Source organism: Tachyglossus aculeatus, chromosome 2, assembly GCF_015852505.1.
Source record: "Tachyglossus aculeatus isolate mTacAcu1 chromosome 2, mTacAcu1.pri, whole genome shotgun sequence".
Lineage (NCBI taxonomy): Eukaryota > Metazoa > Chordata > Mammalia > Monotremata > Tachyglossidae > Tachyglossus > Tachyglossus aculeatus.
The window spans coordinates 137,461,524-137,483,853 of record NC_052067.1 but is presented as its reverse complement, the minus strand read 5'-3'; the positions used below and the strand labels follow the sequence as shown (position 1 = coordinate 137,483,853).

Sequence of the window (22,330 nt, the reverse complement as noted above, 5' to 3'; positions counted from 1 at the left end):
ATTTACAGAGCACTTACTGTGTGCAATGGGGAGAGTACAATACATCCAGGAACAGGGACATATTCCCTGCCCACAGCAAGCTTGCAGTCTAGAGGAGGTACAGCCAGGGAAGGAGTCAGGTGTGCAGGGTCCAGGGTTGGGGATAGGCCGGGGTCAGAAATGCTGGGAGGCTCAGGAGCCAGGGTGGTGAGAGATAGGCAGTGGTTGGGGATGCTATGTGTACAAAGGGAGAGAGTAAGAGTTGAGGGTCCCAAGGGTGCAGGAGAAGCGGCAGGTGCCTGGGAGGGGCAGGGGCTGGGGATGCCAGGGTTGCTGGGGAGAGGCAGGTTTGCAGGGGAGAGGGAGGGACTCAACCTAGGTAACATTTCAATGATGATGATGATGATGACGATGATGGTACTTGTTAAACGTTTACTATGTGCCAAGCACTGTTGTAAGTGCTGGGGTAGATACAAGGTAATTAGGTTGTCCCACATGGGACTCACGGTCTTAATCCTCATTTTACAGATGAGGTAACTGAGATACAGAGAAGTTAAGTGGCTTGCCCAAGGTCACACAGCAGACAAGTAGGGGAGATGGGATTAGGACCCCCATCCCCTGACTCCCAAGCCTGGGCTCTTGCCACTAAGCCACGGTGCTTCTCCATTCTGATAGTTGATGAATAAGCAGGAATGATACAACAAGAGTCACAGCCATGACCCTCTTTATTTCCCCCTTTCCCTCCTCCCCAGGCTGGCTGAAACTTCATTTCTGGCCATGGGTAGGCATATGTGGTCACTATCCCTCCCCCAACCAGGTGCTCATCCTGAGGGGGGTGGTCAATAAATGATCATCCACTTGGCTGGACCCCCTCCCCCAACTGCTCCTCCCCCAAGGCTCCTTAGTTATCATCATCAATCGTATTTATTGAGCGCTTACTGTGTGCAGAGCACTGTACTAAGCACTTGGGAAGTACAAGTTGGCAACATACAGAGACAGTCCCTACCCAACAGTGGGCTCACAGTCTAAAAGGGGGAGAGAGAGAACAAAACCAAACATACTAACAAAATAAAATAAATAGAATAAATATGTACAAGCAAAATAAATAAATAAATAAATGAATAGAGTAATAAATATTTACAAACATATATATATATATATATACAGGTGCTGTGGGGAAAGGAAGGAGGTAAGATGGTGGGATGGAGAGGGGGATGTTACTTCATTAACAAAATTAAATCCATCAGGTCCGACCTCCCCAAAGTCTCTTCCCCCCTTTCTCCATCCCCCCGGCTCTCAACACTCTCTGCTACTCTCCCATCCTTCCCAGCAGTGTCCTCAGAGGAGCTCTCCTCCCTCCTCTCAAGTGCTACTCTGGCCACCTGTGCTTCTGACCCCATTCCCTCTCATCTCATGAAATCTCTCGCTACATCCCTTCTCCCCTCCTTAACTTCCATCTTCAACCGCTCACTCTCCACTGGTTCCTTCCCCTCTGCCTTCAAACATGCCCATGTCTCTCCCATCCTAAAAAAACCCTCTCTTGACCCCACCTTACCTTCTAGTTATCGTCCCCTATCCCTCCTACCATTCCTTTCCAAACTCCTTGAACGAGTTGTCTACACTCGCTGCCTAGAATTCCTCAATAACAACTCTCTCCTCGACCCCCTCCAGTCTGGCTTCCCTCCCCTACATTCCACGGAAACTGCCCTCTCAAAGGTCACCAATGACCTCCTGCTTGCCAAATCCAATGGCTCCTACTCTGTCCTAATCCTCCTCGACCTCTCAGCTGCCTTTGACACTGTGGACCACCCCCTTCTTCTCAACACGCTATCTGACCTTGGCTTCACAGACTCCGTCCTCTCCTGGTTCTCCTCTTACCTCTCCGGTCGTTCTTTCTCAGTCTCTTTTGCAGGCTCCTCCTCCCCCTCCGATTCTCTCACTGTGGGGGTTCCCCAAGGTTCAGTGCTTGGTCCCCTACTGTTCTCGATCTACACGCACTCCCTTGGTGACCTCATTCAATCAATCAATCAATCAATCAATCGTATTTATTGAGCGCTTACTATGTGCAGAGCACTGTACTAAGCGCTTGGGAAGTACAAATTGGCATCACATAGAGACAGTCCCTACCCAACAGTGGGCTCACAGTCTAAAAGGGGAGACAGAGAACAGAACCAAACATACCAACAAAATAAAATAAGTAGGATAGAAATGTACAAGTAAAATAAATAAATAAATAAATAAATAGAGTAATAAATATGTACAACCATATATACGTATATACAGGTGCTGTGGGGAAGGGAAGGAGGTAAGACGGGGGGGATGGAGAGGGGGACGAGGGGAGAGGAAAGAAGGGGCTCAGTCTGGGAAGGCCTCCTGGAGGAGGTGAGCTCTCAGCAGGGCCTTGAAGGGAGGAAGAGAGCTAGCTTGGCGGATGGGCAGAGGGAGGGCATTCCAGGCCCGGGGGAAGACGTGGGCCGGGGGTCGATGGCGGGACAGGCGAGAGCGAGGTACGGTGAGGAGATTAGTGGTGGAGGAGCGGAGGGTGCGGGCTGGGCAGTAGAAGGAGAGAAGGGAGGTGAGGTAGGAGGGGCCGAGGTGATGGAGAGCCTTGAAGCCCAGGGTGAGGAGTTTCTGCTTGATGCGCAGATTGATCGGTAGCCATTGGAGGTTTTTGAGGAGGGGAGTAATATGTCCAGAGCGTTTCTGGACAAAGATAATCCGGGCAGCAGCATGAAGTATGGATTGAAGTGGAGAGAGACACGAGGATGGGAGATCAGAGAGAAGGCTAGTGCAGTAGTCCAGACGGGATAGGATGAGAGCTTGAATTAGCAGGGTAGCGGTTTGGATGGAGAGGAAAGGGCGGATCTTGGCAATGTTGCGGAGCTGAGACCGGCAGGTTTTGGTGACGGCTTGGATGTGAGGGGTGAATGAGAGAGCGGAGTCGAGGATGACACCAAGGTTGCGGGCTTGTGAGACGGGAAGGATGGCTTCAACTATCATCTCTACGCTGATGATACCCAGATCAACATCTCTGCCCCTGCTCTCTCCCCGTCTCTCCAGGCTCGCATCTCCTCCTGCCTTCAGGACATCTCCATTTGGATGTCTTCCCGCCACCTAAAGCTCAACATGTCGAAGACTGAACTCCTTGTCTTCCCTCCCAAACCCTGCCCTCTCCCTGACTTTCCCATCTCTGTTGACGGCACTACCATCCTTCCCATCTCACAAGCCCGCAACCTTGGTGTCATCCTCGACTCCGCTCTCTCATTCACCCCTCACATCCAAGCCGTGACCAAAACCTGCCAGTCTCAGCTCCACAACATTGCCAAGATCTGCCCTTTCCTCTCCATCCCAACCGCTACCCTGCTCATTCAAGCTCTCATCCTATCCCGTCTGGACTACTGCATCAGCCTTCTCTCTGAACTCCCATCCTCGTGTCTCTCTCCACTTCAATCCATACTTCATGCTGCTGCCCAGATTATCTTTGTCCAGAAACGCTCTGGGCATGTTACTCCCCTCCTCAAAAATCTCCAGTGGCTACCAATCAATCTGCGCATCAGGCAGAAACTCCTCACCCTGGGCTTCAAGGCTGTCCATCACCTCGCCCCCTCCTACCTCACCTCCCTTCTCTCCTTCTACAGCCCAGTCCGCACCCTCCGCTCCTCCACCGCTGATCTCCTCACCGTACCTCGCTCTCGCCTGTCCCGCCATCGACCCCCTGCCCACGTCATCCCCCGGGCCTGGAATGCCCTCCCTCTGCCCATCCACCAAGCTAGCTCTCTTCAAGGCCCTACTGAGAGCTCACCTACTCCAGGAGGCCTTCCCAGACTGAGCCCCTTCCTTCCTCTCCCCCAAGTCCCCCTCTCCATCCCCCCCATCTTACCTCCTTCCCTTCCCCACAGCACCTGTATATATGTATATATGTTTGTACATATTTTTTTCACTCTATTTATTTATTTTATTTGTACATATCTATTCTATTTATTTTATTTTGTTAGTATGTTTGGTTTTGTTCTCTGTCTCCCCCTTTTAGACTGTGAGCCCACTGTTGGGTAGGGACTGTCTCTATATGTTGCCAATTTGTACTTCCCAAGCGCTTAGTACAGTGCTCTGCACATAGTAAGCGCTCAATAAATACAATTGATGATGCTGATGAGGGGGAGAGGAAGGAAGGGGCTCAGTCTGGGAAGGCCTCCTGGAGGAAGTGAGCTCTCAGTAGGGCCTTGAAGGGAGGAAGAGAGCTAGCTTGGCGGATGGGCAGAGGGAGGGCATTCCAGGCCAGGGGGATGACGTGGGCCGGGGGTCGATGGCGGGACAGGCGAGAACGAGGTACGGTGAGGAGATTAGCGGCAGAGGAGTGGAGGGTGCGGGGTGGGCTGTAGAAGGAGAGAAGGGAGGTGAGGTAGGAGGGGGTGAGGTGATGGACAGCCTTGAAGCCCAGGGTGAGGAGTTTCTGCCTGATGCGCAGATTGATTGGTAGCCACTGGAGATTTTTGAGGAGGGGAGTAACATGCCCAGAGCGTTTCTGGACAAAGACAATCCGGGCAGCAGCATGAAGTATGAGTTCAAGTGGGGAGAGACACGAGGATGGGAGATCAGAGAGAAGGCTGATGCAGTAGTCCAGATGGGATAGGATGAGAGCTTGAATGAGCAGGGTAGCGGTATGGATGGAGAGGAAAGGGCGGATCTTGACAATGTTGTGGAGCTGAGACCGTCAGGTTTTGGTGATGGCTTGGATGTGAGGGGTGAATGAGAGAGTGGAGTCGAGGATGACACCAAGGTTGCGGGCTTGTGAGACGGGAAGGATGGTAGTGCCGTCAACAGAGATGGGAAAGTCAGGGAGAGGGCAAGGTTTGGGAGGGAAGACAAGGAGTTCAGTCTTGGACATGTTGAGTTTTAGGTGGCGGGCAGACATCCAAATGGAGATGTCCTGAAGTCAGGAGGAGATGCGAGCCTAGAGAGAGGGGGAGAGAGCAGGGGCAGAGATGTAGATCAATCAATCAATCAGTCATATTTATTGAGCGCTTACTGTGTGCAGAGCACTGTACAAGTGCTTGGGAAGTACACGTTGGCAACATATAGAGACAGTCCCTACCCAACAGTGGGCTCACAGTCTAAAAGGGGGAGGCAGAGAACAAAACCAAACATATGTATACATCATCATCATCATCATCATCATCATCAATCGTATTTATTGAGTGCTTACTATGTGCAGAGCACTGTACTAAGCGCTTGGGAAGTACAAATTGGCAACATATATACATATATACATATATACAGGCGAGACTGGTGAGAACGAGGTACGGTGAGGAGATTAGCAGCAGAGGAGCGGAGGGTGTGGGGTAGGCTGTAGAAGGAGAGAAGGGAGGTGAGGTAGGAGGGGGCGAGGTGATAGAGAGTCTTGAAGCCCAGGGTGAAGAGTTTCTGCCTGATGAGCAGATTGATTGGTAGCCACTGGATACTACTACTGGTACTACTCAATCCATGGTATTTATTGAGCACTTACTGTGTGCAGACCACTGTACTGAGCACTTGAGAGAGTATAATAGAACAGAGTTGGTAGACACGTTCTAATCAATGGCATTTGAGTGCTTACTCTGTACAGAGCACTGCATTAAGCGTTTGGTAGAGTATAATCAATTAATCAATCGTATTTATTGAGCACTTACTGTGTGCAGAGCACTGTACTAAGTGCTTGGGAAGTACATCTGGGTGTCATCAGCGTAGAGATGATAGTTGAAGCCGTGGGAGCGAATGAGGTCACCAAGGGAGGGCGGGTAGATCGAGAACGGAAGGGGACCAAGCATTGAATCAATCAATCAATCAATCGTATTTATTGAGCGCTTACTATGTGCAGAGCACATTGAACCTTGGGGAACCCCCAAAGTAAGGGGGTGGGAGGGGGAGGAGGAGCCTGCAAAAGAGACTGAGAATGAACGACCGGAGAGATAAGAGGAGAACCAGGAGAGGACGGAGTCTGTGAAGCCAAGGTCATATAGCGTGTTGAGGAGAAGGGGGTGGTCCACAGTGTCGAAGGCAGCTGAGAGGTCGAGGAGGATTAGGATAGCATATGAGCCATTGGATTTGGCAAGCAGGAGGTCATTGGTGACCTTTGAGAGGGCAGTTTCCATGGAATGTAGAGGATGGAAGCCAGACTGGAGGGGGTCGAGGAGAGAGTTGTTGTTGAGGAATTCTAGGCAGCGCGTGTAGACAACTCGTTCAAGGAGTTAATTAGTAGTTAATTATTGACTGACCACCTGTCTCTCCAGCCACCTGCCAGTCCTGCCTCCCTCTCTCTGCCAATTTACCCAAGCACATCCCTCCCCAAAACTAAGGTTTGCTTTACTGTCACGGAAGCCTGGTCTCCTTCTCCACAGCTACAATCCCCAGCTCCTCCAGCAGGCTTTCTTCAATTCATCCTCCCCACCTCTCTCTTCTCACCCCATTGACACCTTCAGTGAGACAAGCAGACTGAAGGGGAAACAGCCCCTGGAGGTACAAACCTCAAGTAGAATAATAATGATAATTAAATAATTATGATACTTATTAAGCACTTACTATCAATCAATCAATCAATCGTATTTATTGAGTGCTTACTGTGTGCAGAGCACTGTATTAAGTGCTAGGGAAGTACAAGTTGGCAACATATAGAGACAGTCCCTACCCAACAGTGGGCTCACAGTCTAAAAGGGGGAGACAGAGAACAAAACGAAACATACAAAGTAAAATAAATAGGATAGATATGTACAAATAAAATAAATAAATAAATAGAGTAATAAATATGTACAAACATATATACATATATACAGGTGCTGTGGGGAAGGGAAGGAGGTAAGATGCGGGGGATGGAGAGGGGGACGAGGGGGAGAGGAAGGAAGGGGCTCAGTCTGGGAAGGCCTCCTGGAGGAGGTGAGCTCTCAGTAGGGCCTTGAAGGGAGGAAGAGAGCTAGCTTGGCAGATGGGCAGAGGGAGGGCATTCCAGGCCTGGGGGATGACGTGGGCCGGGGGTCGACGGCAGGACAGGCGAGAACGAGGCACGGTGAGGAGATTAGCGGCAGAGGAGCGGAGGGTGCGGGGTGGGTTGTAGAAGGCGAGAAGGGAGATGAGGTAGGAGGGGGCGAGGGGATGGAGAGCCTTGAAGCCGAGGGTGAGGAGTTTCTGCTTGATGCGCAGATTGACTGGTAACCACTGGAGATTTTTGAGGAGAGGAGTAACATGCCCAGAGCGTTTCTGGACAAAGACAATCCGGGCAGCAGCATGAAGTATGGATTGAAGTGGGGAGAGACATGAGGATGGGAGATCAGAGAGAAGGCTGATACAGTAGTCCAGACGGGCCAAGCATTGTTCTAAGCACTGAGGTAGATACAAGTTAATCAGGTTGGACGCAGTTCCTTTCCCACATGGGGCTCATAGTCTCAATCCCTGTTTTACACATGAGATAACTGAGGCCCAGAGAAATAATTTGCCCAAGGTCAAACAGCAGACAAGTGGCAGAAGTGGGAGTAGAACCCATGTCCTTCTGATTCCCAGGCCGCTGCTGTATGCATGGCTTAGTGGAAAGAGCAGGGGTTTGGGAGTCATAAATAGTGGGTTCTAATCCTGGCTCCACCACTTGTCACCTGTTTGGCTTTGGGCAAGTCCCCTCACTTCTCTGGGCCTCAGTTACCTCATCTGTAAAATGGGGATTAAGACTGTGAGCTTCACATGAGACAACCAGAGCACGGGGTTTGGAGTCAGAGGTCATGGGTTCAAACCCTGGCTCTGCCAATTGTCAGCTGTGTGACTTTGGGCAAATCACTTAACTTCTCTGTGCCTCAGTTCCCGCACCTGTAAAATGGGGATTAAGACTTTGAGCCTCCCGTGGGACAACCTGATCACCTTGTAACCTCCCCGGTGATTAGAAGAGTGGTTTGTGCATAGTAAGCACTTAATAAATGCCATTATCATTATTACCTCTGCACTTAGAATGGTGCTTGGCATAGAGTAAGCGCTTAACAAATACCATCATTATCATTGCATGCTGCTTCTCATCTTTTACAGGAAACTGAGGTAAAGAGAATGAGTCTGTTCTAATGCAATTGAACTTTCCCTTCAGTTATTTCAGTGGCTTTTTTTCTGGAACAGGAGCTGGCCCAATGGGGAGGAACTGGATTCTGTCCAAGGAAACACAAAGCATTGCAAATGCCCAAGTGCCTGGAGATCTGAGCAAGAATGCGACGGACTGTCTTCTCAGGGTCCCTCAGCCTGGAGCCCTTCCTGTTTTGTCTTGTTGGTTTGTGACCTAGTCCCTGTCCTACCTGGGGCTCACAGACTGAAGGGGGGCATCGAGAATAGAAATTGAATTCCCATTTTACAGATGAGGAAACTGAGGCCCAATCGATTTCTCAATTAATGGTATTTATTGAATGCTTACTGGATTTAGAATATGGTGCTAATGTCTCGGGAGAGTATAATACAATAGGGTTGGCAAACATGATTCCTGTCTTAAAGGAGCTTACGACATAATGAGGGAGACAGAAATGGAAATGACCACAGTTAGGGGAACTGTGAAAGTTTAAAGAAGTGTAAGTAAGTGCTGTGGGGCTACGGCTGGGGTGAGTATCCAAGGATTTAAGGGGTAAAGACCCAAGTGCATAAGTTATTCAGAGGGAAGGGAGAATAGAACAGGGAGAATAACAAATACCATAATGATCAGAATAGGGTGGGGAACGAAATGTTGTCAGGGAAAGTTTCTTGGAGGAGATGTGATTTTAGGAGGGCTATGAAGAGAAGCGGTGTGACCTAATGGAAAAAGCATGGGCCTGATAGGAGACCTGGGTTCTGATCCCAGCTCCACCACCTGTCTGCTGTATGACTTTTGATAAGTCACTTAACTTCTCTGTGCCTCAGGTACCTCATCTGCAAAACGGGGATTAAGACTGTGATTCCTATGAGGGACAGGGCCTGTGTCCAACCTGATTAATCTGTATCTACCCCAGAGCTTAGTACAGTGCTTGGCACATAGCTAGTGCTAAACACATAATATTAAAAATAAAGAAAGAGTGGGGATTTGTGGATCTGAAGGGGGAAGGGGCTGCAGGCCAGGAGGAGGATACAAGCAAGATGTCAGTGGTGAGATATTTGAGCCTAAGGTATAGTAAGTATGTAGGCATTTGAGGAACAAAGTGTTTGTGCTGGATAGTAGTAGAAGGGCAGCTAGGTAACGTAGGTGGGAGAGAGATGAATGAGTGTCTTAAAGCCGATGGTAGGGAGTTTCTGTTTAATGAGGAGAACCATTGGAGGATTTGAAAGTGTGAAGAGTCTTGTGCAGAATGGTGTCAGAAAGGAAACAAGCCAGCTGACAGGTGGGTCTGAGTAACATGGGAAAGCACACCTGCTTCCACTGGAGCTTATTGACCTCTGAGAGTCAGGGAAAAGCACCCTGAATCTCTGCCGGCCTCAGGGCCACAGACTAGAGATACAGAAAAGCTGGGGATGGGTGGAGGGACAGGAAGGGAAGCACAGGAATGATGTTAATCAGGGATGGCTTCCTGGAAGAGGAAGACTTGCTAGAGTACTGAAAGAAGCAATGGCCTACTAGATAGAGCACGGGCCTGGGAGTCAGAAGGACCGGGGTTCTAATCCCGGCTCCTCCACATATCTATACCGTGACCTTTGGTAAGTCACTTCACTTCTCTGGACCTCAGTTGTCTCATCTGCAAAATGGGATTTAAGACTGTACTCCAAGTGGGAGAGGGAATGTGTCAAACCTGATTAGCTTGTATCTACTCAAATGCTAAGAACAGTACTTGTCCCATAGTAAGCACTTAACAAATACCATCATTACCATCATATTACATGGATCTGTGACCATTGGACATTTGATATGCTCTCCTCCATCAGCCCCACAACATTTAGGTACATACCTTTAAATTATATATTATAAATTATTTATTTATATTGTTGTCTGTCTCCCTCTATAGGCTGTAGGTTCACTGTGGGCAGGGGATGTGTCTCACAACTCTGTCATCCTCTCCCAAGCACTTAGTACAGGCACTTCAATCAATTAATTAAGCACTTACTAAGTGTCAGACACTATACTAAGCCCTGGAGTAATACAAGCTAATCAGTTTGGACACAGTTCCTGCTCCACCTGTGGCTCACTGGCTTAATTCCTATTTTACAGATGAAGTAATCAATCAATCTGTAATCATCTTTAAAATGGGAACTGTAAATCTGTAAATCTGAATTATGGCAGTGAGTCACCTGTGGGACAGGGACTATGTCCAGACTGCAGTTAACTCAACTTCAGGGTTTAGTACAGTGCTTGGCACATAGGAAGCACTTAATTGATCGATTGACATGGATGGGGAAAGAAGAGAAGGGAGGGCATTGCAGATGTGGGGAATGGCAGAGGCTAAGCCTCATCAGGTCTTCCAAGAAATAATAATTGTGGTATTTGTTAAGCATAGTGATTTCCATCACTTTCAGTCAGAGAAGCCCAATCTCTCGGGTTGGTGGAGATATGGCCCTTGGGGGTTTGGTCTCAAGTCCCTCAACAGAAAACCCGAGGGCCTTCAGCTCCTTGCCACCCCTCTGGTCCTGTTGGCAATGCCAATCTGAGCCAAACCCTCTCAAGTGTCCAGGGAACCTGAGGGCATTTGGGGAGAAGCCTACTTGGTTGGTGTGGCACAACTGCTGCTGGTGCCAGATATGCCAGACAGTGGCCAGGTGCTGCATCTACTTTGGGCATGCGGGCTTCCAGGACTAAGTGAGTGAAGAAACATGGTACCTGGCAAGGTTTCCACCTATCTCATCCTGTGCCCAAGAGGAACGCACTGGTCCTCCCTAGGATTTCTGGGCAGAGTCATCAGGCTTGAGTACCGAGTGAGGGTCTCTGGCTGGCTGAGAGGGTGGAAGAAAAAGATGCAGTGTCTGCTCAGGAAAGATGCATGGAGATGAGGGAGATTGAAGGCCAGGGGGTCTTGAAGAGGGGGCATTGGGAAGACAGCCCCTCTAAATAGTTTTCTTTCTGCACAGGGAGTTGAGTTCTAGTGATGTGCATATGGATTTGTCCAACCCCACAAACAGTCAGTCTTTATTGAGCACTTACTGTGTGCAGAGCACTGGATTAAGTGCTTGGGAGAGTACAATGTAACAATGCACGCAACAGAAACATTCCCTGTCCACCTTGAGCCACCTCCTTGCACTGCCCACCAGCAACCTCTCTGAGTTCCACCTGGGGTTCCTATTGATGGGTGTGGGGCTTGCAGATAGGTGGAGCCAACACCATAGACATAGACAACACTGAAGAGAAATCCACCAGTTTGCATGAGACTGAGAGGACCCAGGTGAGACGGGAAGGAGGTGAGCAACTGTGGACTCAGGTTGAGAGGGATGGGGAGGGTGTGGGTGGGTGGGATGCTGACAGAAATCACAACAGGGGTAGTTTTAGGAAAAGACTCAGCTGGAACCAGCTGAAAAGACCCAGACTGAGCCCCCTCCTTCCTCACTCCCTCCTCCCCCTCCCCATCTCCCCCATGTTACCTCCTTCCCTTCCCCACAGCACCTGTATATATGTATATATGTTTGTATGTATTTATTACTCTATTTTATTTGTTCATATTTATTCTATTTATTTTATTTTGTTAATATGTTTTGTTTTGTTGTCTGTCTCCCCCTTCTAGACTGTTAGCCCGCTGTTGGGTAGGGACCGTCTCTATATGTTGCCAACTTGTACTTCCCAAGCACTTAGTACAGTGCTCTGTACACAGTAAGCACTCCATAAATATGATTGAATGAATGAATGAATGAAGTAGATTGCTCAGGTCAGAGATGAGATTGCCGGGAGATTGGGGTGATACAAAGTCATGTTGTTTTCTTCCAGAAAGGAGTATTGGTTCAGTGAGTGGACTGAACCAGTTTCATCTCCACTAGGAGAAGAGAAATAAAAATGGATGAAATCTACAGTCGGAGGATGTAGGGTAGATTTAGACCAGCTAGGACTAGTGGGAAGAGCACAGATCTGAAGTCAGGAGACCTGGGTTCTAGCCCTGACTTTCACTGACCCGCTTATTAAACCTCAGCTACATCACTTAACCTCTCTGGACCTCAGTTTCCTTACCTATAAAAAGGAGTTAATGATCCTTGTCTCTCTCATAAATATGTGGTGAGGGTGAAAAGGAGATGATGTCTATGAGTTTTTGAAATATTAAAGCTCCTGTGCTTTGAGGAACCCTCTCAGGGTAGCACCTGAAGAGTTTCCAGTACTCTACCAGTCTTGGTTACAGGAGTTACAGTCAAGCAGGGGCATACCCATTCAATTCCTAATTTGGGCAGTGGCTAGTGAGTGGAAGGTGATATGCTACAAGTCAAAACTCATCTGTGCCAGGCAGCAGCATCATGGAAGAGAGTCATGGGCAGAGACTCAAGTTCACTGCATGGAAGAAGGCAATGGTAAGCCATTTCTGTATTTTTACCAAGAAAACTGTATGGTTATTCTACCAGAACTATTGCACATAGAGAGTGGAGTGTTTGGGGAGAGATGTCCATGGAGTCGCTATGAGTTGAAGATGACTTGACAGCAAAAGATGAGACTTTGAGGAAGAATGTCATAAGATTGAGGATTGTTTAAACCCTGGCCAGGATACCACAGATACCGTGGAATCAAACTTCCAGTGAAGAAAGAGAGATATTGGACTCCTTTCTGGAGCCTTTTGGAATCCCAGGGGAAGAGGGTGGCCTAGTGGATAGACCACAGGCCTGGGAGTCAGAAGAACGTGGATTATAATGCCAGTTCCACCACTTGCCTGATGTGTGACCTTGGGCAAGTCACTTCACTATTCTGTGCCTCAGTTCCCTCATCTGTAAAATGAGGAATAACACTCTTAGCCCTATGTGGGACATGGGCTGTGTCCAACCTGTTTAACTTGTAACTTCTCCAGCACTTAGTACAGTGCCCGGCACATAATAAGCCCTTACCAAGTGCCAAAAAAATAACAATTAGGAAAAGAGGGTAGAGGTGAGGGGGTAAGGAGGGGCAAAATTAGGTTGAGCATTTTGGAGCCCAAACAACTGGTCAGGCCATGCATGGGGGTCTCTGAGGCAAATCCTGAAATGAAATGGAAAACATGGCCAGTTCTCAAGCCAAGGAAAGCACTGTACCCCCAGGGAACATCCCCACGTAGGACTTAGTTCAGAACTTATCACCAGGGAATTCTTCTGAAAGGATCAAACTATTGCCCGTTTTGAAATGAAGCAACTTCTATTAAGTCAGAAATTGGAATTGCCAGGTAAAGTGGAACCACAAAGCCCATGGTTTTCTAGTTTTCTCAGGGAGTTGGCTCTGCTCTATAGTGTACAATGGGCATATCTGGGACCACCCATTACAGCAAGAGCTTGTCAAGCATAACAGAATGCAGGCCCAGGAATACGTGGCTAGAGAAGGATTGGTAGGTAAACTTCACTTCCAGTCTGCTCAGGGGGATTTCAATAGAAGGCTGAGGTGACTTCAAATTCTTTCAACCCAGAACAGTATTATTCAGGGAGGAGATGGACAAGTTTCTTGCCTTCCTGGAAGACATTTGGAACCAACAAGGTTCCTGTAGTCACAAGGATGTTGGCTCCCTGTCAGTGAGTAAAATAGGTTCCTGAGGGAAGTTGTGGAGTCTGATTAGTACAATAGGACTGTCTCCCATCTGTCCTGGATAATTTGTACCACCTGGGAGCCCGGGACTGGATGAGGTCCCCCACTAGCTCTTGGATTCTAGGATTTGATGAAAGACACTCCTCCCATTTCATGAATGAATATTTGTGGAGATAGAATACACATAGAAAAAAAAGGCTGTTGGAAAAGGAATGAAGTAGTGATTAAGCATAAGAGACAGTGGTACCCAATTCGTGGGGGTGATGGTCTTCAAGGACTTGGCACCATGGGCATAATACAAGCAGCTTTGTTCCCAAAATGTTTAGAGCAGGAGTCAGAGAATGGTTGGAGGTCAGCCTCCTTGCTGACCTCCTGGTCTCCTTCATCTCCTCACTCCAATCCATATGTCACTCTGCTGCCCAGGTCATTTTTCTACAAAAACGTTCAATCAATCAATCAATCAATCAATCAATCGCATTTATTAAGTGCTTACTGTGTGCAGAGCACTGTACTAAGTGCTTGGGAAGTACAAGTCGGCAACACATAGAGACAGTCCGTACCAGAACATTTCACCCCATACCTTAAAAAACTCCAGTGGTTGCCCATCCATCTCTGCTTCAAACAAAAACTCCTCACCGTTGGCTTTAAAACACTCATCACGTTGCCCCTCCTCACCTCGCTACTCTCCTACTACAACCCAGCCCACACAGTTCCCTCCTCTAATGCTCACTTTCTCACTGACCTCTATCTTTCCTACCTTGCTGTTGGCTGTTCACCCATGTCCTGTCTCTGGCCTGAAAAGCCCTCCCTCCTCAAATCCGACAGGCCCCCCCTTACCTCTTCTCTCACTCCTTTCTGTGTTGTCTTGACTTGCTCCCTCTGTTCTCCTTCCACCCCCACCCCTAGGCCCACAGCCCTTAAATATCTGTAATTTTTTTATATTAATGCCTGTCTCTCCCTTCTAGACTGTAAGTTCATGTAGGCAATGAATATGTCTGTTTCTTGTTGTAGTGTACACTGCCAAGAGCTTAGTACAGCACTCATCTCTATATGTTGCGAACGTGTACTTCCCAAGCGCTTAGTACAGTGCTCTGCACACAGTAAGTGCTCAATAAATGCGATTGAATGAATGAATGAAAATGCATGCAGAAAATGCTCAAGAAATACAATCGAGTGAATGAATTCATAAAATACAATTGAATCAAAGGTGGAGGGCCAATAGTAGCTTGACTCCTTGCCCTCTCCAGGAAGGGTATAGTGCCCATTGTTCTCCATGAGCTGCAGGACTCTCCCCTGCCCCAGTGCCCATGGGGGTGAGTTGTCCCTCACCTCCATCCTCATGTTGCAGGCAGTGTCCTCAAGTGGTGTGTGGGGGGGGTGCTAGTCAGCTTGCCCCTGTGGGCACAGGATCTGGCTGGAAGAAAAGCCTCTGACCCAGCGCAGCAGATGAGCTAAGTGATGGAAGAGGAGAAGGAGGAAGAAGAGGGTGTAATTGTGACTCTTGTTGTTCTTGCCAAGGTCAGGCCCTAGTGACTCCAACAGCCCTGCTCGGAGCCTCCACAGCTGTGTCTCAGGATCCCAGCTTGGGCCAGTGGTAAGAGGGACATGCTGACAGTGGCAGGCTTGCTCAGATCATCATTTTGGGAGTGACTGGAAGATGACCCTTTCCCATGAGAATTTAGGTTGAGGGTGAGAAGAACTATACCCCTTTTCAGCTGATTGCTCCTGTGGCCCCGCAGAACACACCTCAAGCAGCCCTCCTGAAACACCTTCCTCCATTCCCTCTCCTCTGAGCCCCCTGGACTCACTTCTCACACCTGGAAAGGACCCAAAACAGCAGAGGAGGAAGAGGAGAAGCACCAGTAAGCACCTCGTCCTACTTCCCATTCCCTCTCCTTCTCACCTTTTCCCCTCATTTTCCCTCCTTCCTTCCCTCTTCATTTCCTTCCTTACACCCTCTATGGTCCCCTCAATGCCCTGTTCCTAGTACCCCACCCCCCTCAACTGTCTGTGTCCACGTTCATCTCCCCCTCAAAATCAGTCAGGCAATGTATGGTATTTGTTGAAGTCTTTATGCAGAGCACTGTACTAAACACCTGGAAACATGTCTGCTGTGTGCTTTGAACAAATCACCTCAGTGAGCCTCAGTTACCTCATCTGTAAAATGGGGATTAAGACTGTGAGCCCCACGTGGGACAACCTGGTCACCTTGTGTCCCCTCCTCCCAGCGCTTAGAACAGTGCTTCACACATAGTAAGTACTTAACAAATGCGATCATTATTGTTATTATTAGTGTTCCAATATATTTGGTAGACATGTTCTCTGCTCAGAAGGAACTTAAAATCTAGTGGGTGAGGCTAACATTAAAATCAAATATAGATCGAGGAAGCAAGATCCTATGTGGATGGGTGAGCTGAAGGAGACAGTTCATGTGGACCAATCAATGATATTTGATTGCTTACTGTGTGCCAAACAATCAATAAATCATTCATTCAATCATATTTATTGAGCGCTTACTGTGTACAGAGCACTAAAATAAGTGCTTGAAATCAATTGACTTATTGAGTGTTTACTGCAGGCAGAGAATTCCCCCCAACCTTACCTCCTTCCCCCCTGCCTTACCTCCTTCCCCCCTGCCTTACCTCCTTCCCTTCCCCACAGCACCTGTATATATGTATATATGTTTGTACATATTTATTACTCTATATATTTATTTATTTTACTTGTACATATTTATTCTACTCATTTTATTTTGTTAATGTGTTTTGTTTTGTTCTCTGTCTCCCCCTTCTAGACTGTGAGCCCACTGTTGGGTAGGGACTGCCTCTATATGTTGCCAACTTGTACTTCCCAAGCGCTTAGTACAGTGCTCTGCACTCAGTAAGTGTGCAATAAATACAATTGAATGAATGAATGAATGAATGAATTGTACTGAATGCTTGGGAAGGTACAATACAACAGTGCTGGCAGGCACATTCCATGCCCATAAAGGGGCTTACAGATTAGAGGGATACCATACTAAATACCATACTAAATGATTGGAAGAGTGTAATACAATAGAGTCGATAGGCACACATCCTGCTTGCAAGGAGCATACTGTCTAGAGGGGAACATACAGAGTGGGGATGCCCCTGCAAATGGATAGAAAAAAGCTTAAATGCCAAAGAGTCAGAAGTGAGTTTAAGGAATGAAACTCTGATGGACTGGTTTTGAGGTGAAGCTAACACAAAGCATATTGTTCCAGAATCACTCACATCAACTTTCAACCTAGGCCAATTGGTGCTAATTATCCAAGTTGTTCTTTTCACTGTTGACGTGTCTTCAGGTCTATTGGACTGGTCTAGGCATTTTTGTCACCTGATAGCCTTACAAGGTCAGGCGATTTCCACTGCCTCTAGCTAAAGACACCAGACAACCTATACCATGTTCACTTCCAACGGTACCAGACTCCACCACTCCACCTTCATCCTGCTTGGCATCCCGGGGCTGGAGGCCACCCAGATCTGGATCTCCATCCCCTTCGGCCTGGTTTACCTGACGGCCCTGCTGGCAAACTTTGCTCTTCTCATCATTATCAAGATGGAACCCAGTCTCCATGAGCCCATGTACCTCTTCCTCTGCATGCTGGCGGGAGCCAACCTGGTCGTCTGTACCACGGTGGTACCCAAGCTACTCAGCCTCTTTTGGTTCAGTGACGGGACAACCTCCTTCGAAGGCTGCCTCACCCAGATGTTCTTCATCCACTCTTTCTCCACCATGGAGTCTGGGTTTTTCCTGGCCATGGCCTTTGACCGCTATGTTGCCATTTGCCATCCCCTGAGACATTCCGCCATCCTGACCCACTCGGTTGTCAGGGGGGGTGGGGTTGGCCGTTTTCCTCCGTGGGACCCTGCTGCTCAGCTCCCACCCCTTCCTGCTCAGGTGGCTTCCCTACTGTAGGACCAACATTATTGCCCACACCTACTGTGAGTTCATGGCGCTCATCAAGCTGGCTTGTGCTGAGACCCGAATTATCCGGGCCTACAGCCTCATTGTCGCCTTCCTCACGGGAGGCTTGGACTTCTTGCTGATCATCTGTTCTTACGTCCTCATCCTCCGGGCCGTGTTCCGCCTCCCCTCCAAGGACGCCCGGCTCAAGACCCTGGGGACATGCGGATCCCACATCTGTATGATCTTGGTGTCCTACACCCCAGCCTTCTTCTCCTTCCTCACACACAGGTTTGGGCACCACATCGCCCCCCACGTCCACATCTTTGTGGCCAACATCTACATTCTGGTGCCCCCTATGGTGAATCCCATCATCTATGGGGTGAGGACCAAAAGGATCCGTGAGAAAGTCCTCAAGTTCCTCTTCCTCTTAAAGTCCTGAAAGTCTATTGAACTGGTTTTGAGGTGTAGCAGGAGGACAAGGGGAGATAATGTGGTTATTGCACCGAGAAAGGGTGGAGCTGGACGTGATGAAGGAAGTCTTGGCTGTTGGGAGTTAAACCTGGAATGGAAAAACCTGGGAGGGGTCTCTGTGTGTGGTGCTTAGGTTCTCCTTTAGCAACATGGTCAATCAATCAATCAACTGATGAATGGTGTTTATTGACCGCTTAGCATGTGCAGAGCACTGCACTAAGCACTTGGGATATTTCAAGAGAATTAGTAGACATGATCCCTGCCTTCCAGTATACAATCTTGCATATTGCCTGGGATTGAGCAATATTCCTGCTGAGGTTATCATTTCAATGGTATTTTTTATGCCCATAATACATGTCAGAATTTTACTGTACTGTACTGAGTAGACAGTATCTACTCCACCATTTAGTAAGTGCTAAACAAATACCATTCAAAAAAAACCTTCTTAGTACAGTACTTTACACACAGCAAGCACTCAGTGAATGTCATTTAATGATTGAAGTCTAGAGCTGGAGGCTGTGGGTCACCTATTCTGGTCCTAGGTCATCCTGAAGAGCTCAGTCCCCGTTGTTTTTTGAATGAAATCTATGGTTGGAGGCTCTCCTGCCCAGCGTTTTGCGTCTCCATATGTTAAACCAAACTCACAAAGCTGTCATTTTAGTCCATTTCCTTTGCTCAGTCCCCCGAGGACACAGAGAATTAAGCGTCCATGTCTCCTCCAGATACATGAAGGCCATTATTAAGTTATCCCTCAGCCTTCTCTTCTCCAACTGAATACCCTCAATGCCCTTTATCTTTCAGCCAGCACCTATTTTCCACTGGGTAGTTACTAGAGAGGGTCCTTAGAAAAGTAGCACAAATCGTGGAAAGGATGGAAAATGGGTCCGTCCAGGAGAGGATTGTTTATCTTGGATTAGAGGAATCTGAGGGGAGACTGACTTCACAAGTGGAATGCTACTCGACTGTCCCCCTATATGCCGGGGAATGAAAAGGAGGAAATGGAATTACTTCACCAAAAAAGGTGCAACTGGATATGAGGAAGAGGTTTCTGGCCCTTGGGGGAGAAACACTGGGAAGGGAATGCAGGGAGAGGCTAGCTGAGGGCAGGAATCATGTCTACCAACTCTGTACACAGTAAAGCTCTCAATAAATACCACTTATTGATTAATTGTCCTTGGCAATAAGCTGGAAAGGAGGAGGGTTCATTTCCCAATTTCCCACTTCATTTCTCTGCTACTCTCATTTCAACACTTCCGCATCACCTGTGCCCTTGAGTTCTACCCACTAAACATGCGAGTAAACACCCCCTCTCCCCAACCCCATCACACCTACCTACATCTCTTTATATTTGCTTGCTTCCCCTAGCGGTACTTTATTTGAATCTGTCTTCTCCACTTGACTGCAAACTCTTTGAGGGCAACCTCTAATCTTCTAACTTGAACTCTCCATTGTATGCCTACTGCACAGAATAAGCACTTAATAAATACTACTGATAGACTGATTGATTGAAAGGCTACAATAAACTCATCTGCCTGGAAGTATGAGGCTTGATTTGATAGTCTTTTGGGGGTTATTTCCAGCTCTGGATTTTAAGATATTTCCACTTTCCTCAAATTAAGTTCTTTTCAGTGGGTACCCTAGACATCCAGTCCTGTCTCTTAGCTCTGGGTCATTGGTACTCTATTTTTACCCAAATTACCCCAGAATTGTGACCTTAGAAAATCATATTTGGGTAAAATACCTACATGAATGTATTTGTATTCAATCAGAGAGGATCCATCTTTTACTTCACTTGAAATAAAACAGACCTACCGAACTTCTCCCCTCCCAACCTCCTCTTCCTCTTCAACCTCATTTTCTCCATTCTTTCCCCACTGCAGTTTTTTTAAATTGCTTCCCCATTTCCTGTGGCTCCTGTGTCTATCTGTCCCGCACCGCCCCAACCCCAGCATCTCTCATGTAGTACTGCAGACAGTAAATAGAGCTAATGCTGTCAAGTACGTGTGTCATAAAGTTGAAACTGATGTGTTGCAAAGCTGAACTGCTGTACATTTAGAAACATTGTAAAGATTGTTTTGCTGTCACTCTAAACTTAAACTGAGTACTGCCTGTAATAGGTGCTTGGAAGTGCCCAATAAAAGTAAATGATGAAGTTCCTGCCTTCCAAGAACTTGAAGTATAATGGAGAGACAGGCAGTCATACCTAGTATACAGACATTAAAACAGAAAGAGAAACACTTGATAACAAATATTTGGAGAAAACAAAGAAATGAATCGATATATTTTACTCTCCCAAGCACTTAGTACAGTGCTTTGCATACATAAAATTCTCAGTAAATATGATTGACTGAATGAATGAGTGCAATGGAATGAGGAGTAGTGTGGTCTAGGAAAAGATCATGAGCCTGGGAATCAGAGGACATAGATTTTAATCCTGGCTCTGCCACTTGCCTGCTGTGTCACCTTGTACAGTTACATACTTCTCAGTGTCTCAATTTCTTTTTCTGTAAAATAAGGATTCAGTACTGATTCTCTATCCTTCTTAGACTGTGAGCCCCATGTGGGACAGAGACTGTGGATAACCTGATAATCTTGTATCTACCCCAGGGCTTAGAACAGTACTTGACCCAGAAAAGCCCTTAACAAATGTAATAATAATGATGATGATGATAATACTAATACTAAAATAATAATGACATGGCCAGGGGAGGTGGAGCTGTGTACCCTGCTCTCTTCTTGCTTTTAGGAGGAGCTCAATTGATCCATCAGTCAACCAACGACATTTGTCTTGTCTTATGCCGTTGAGTCATCTCCGACCCATAGCGATGCCATGGACACATCTCTCCCCAAATTCCCTTCTATCTGCAATTGTTCTAGCAGTGTATCCGTAGAGTTTTCTGGGTAAAAGTGGGGAAGTGGTTTACCATGGCCTCCTTCCACGCAATTAATTTGAATCTCTGTCCTCGACCCTCTCCCGTGCCACTGCTGCCCAGCAGAGGGGAAGTTTGAATTTATCAAGTGTTTACTCTTCTTGAGAGCATTGACCTAAGTGCTTGGGAGATTATAATAGAGAAAGAAGACACAATCCAGGATCCCAAGGATTTTACAGTCTAGCTGGGAGAGAAAGACATTTCAGTAAATTACAGATGGGAGGAAGCTGGTTCTCTCTTCAGGGGCTGCTCTTCTGGGACAAGGCAGAGTCTGTATACAGTGAACAAATCAGTCAATTAATCAGTTCTATTCTCTTAGTGCTCACTATGTACAGAGCACTGTACTAAACACTTGGGAAGGTGCAGTACAATAGAGTAGGTAGACACAATTACTGCCCTCAATTAACTTAGGATCTAACCAGAGGAGACTGACAATAAAATTAGTCACAGGCAGGAGAAGCAGTTTAGCTTAGTGGAAAGAGCCCGGGTCTGGAAGTCAGAGGACCTGCATTCTAATACCATCTCCAGCACTTGCCTCTTGTGTGTCCTTAGACAAGTCACTTAATTTATCTGGACCTCAGTTACCTCATCTATAAAATGGGGATTAAGACTGTGAGTCCCTCGTGGGGCAGGGACTGTGCCCCACCCTATTGGCTTGTGTTCACCCCAGTGCTTAGTACTGTGCCTGGCACATAGTAAGCACTAGCACAATTATTATTATTCCAATCCTGGTTCTACCAATTGCTTTTTGTGTGACCTTGGGAAGTCACTTAACTTCTCTGTGCCTCAGTTCTCCTGTGTTCCCTCCTAGTCATACTGTGAGCCCCGTGAGGGATGGGGACAGTGTCTAACCTAATTAACCTATATTTACCCCAGTGATTAAGACAGTGTTCTCCACATAGTAAATGCTTAACGAATACCATATAAAAACTGAATAGAAGGATACATCCTGTTGTGAGGGTGGAGGTGGGGTGAGGATCCAAGTGCTTAGGAGCAGCTTGGCTGGGTGGAAAGAGCACGGGTTTTGGAGTTAGAGGTCATGAGTTCAAATACCGACTCTGCTAAATGTCAGCTGTGTGACTTTGGGCAAGTCACTTTACGTCTCTGTGCCTCACTTACCTCATCTGTAAAATGGGGATTAGGACTGTGAGCCCCCTATGGGAAAGCCTGATCACCTTGTAACCTCCCCTGTGCTTGGAACAGTGCTTTGCACATAGTAAGTGCTTAAAAATGCCATTATTATCACTATTATTATTATTATTAGGAGATACAGACCCAACTGCATGTGTGATTCACTCTCGGCTTCAAGGCTCTCCATCACCTCGCCCCCTCCTACCTCACCTCCCTTCTCTCCTTCTACAGCCCAGCCTGCACCCTCCGCTCCTCTGCCGCTAATCTC

The 22,330-nt window shown here is 47.4% G+C and overlaps 1 pseudogene; it reads left to right on the top strand.

Moving 5' to 3' along the window:
* Positions 1-17,023: 17,023 nt before the first annotated feature.
* On the top strand, positions 17,024-17,969 carry LOC119943650 (annotated as a pseudogene).
* The last annotated feature ends 4,361 nt before the right edge of the window (positions 17,970-22,330 follow it).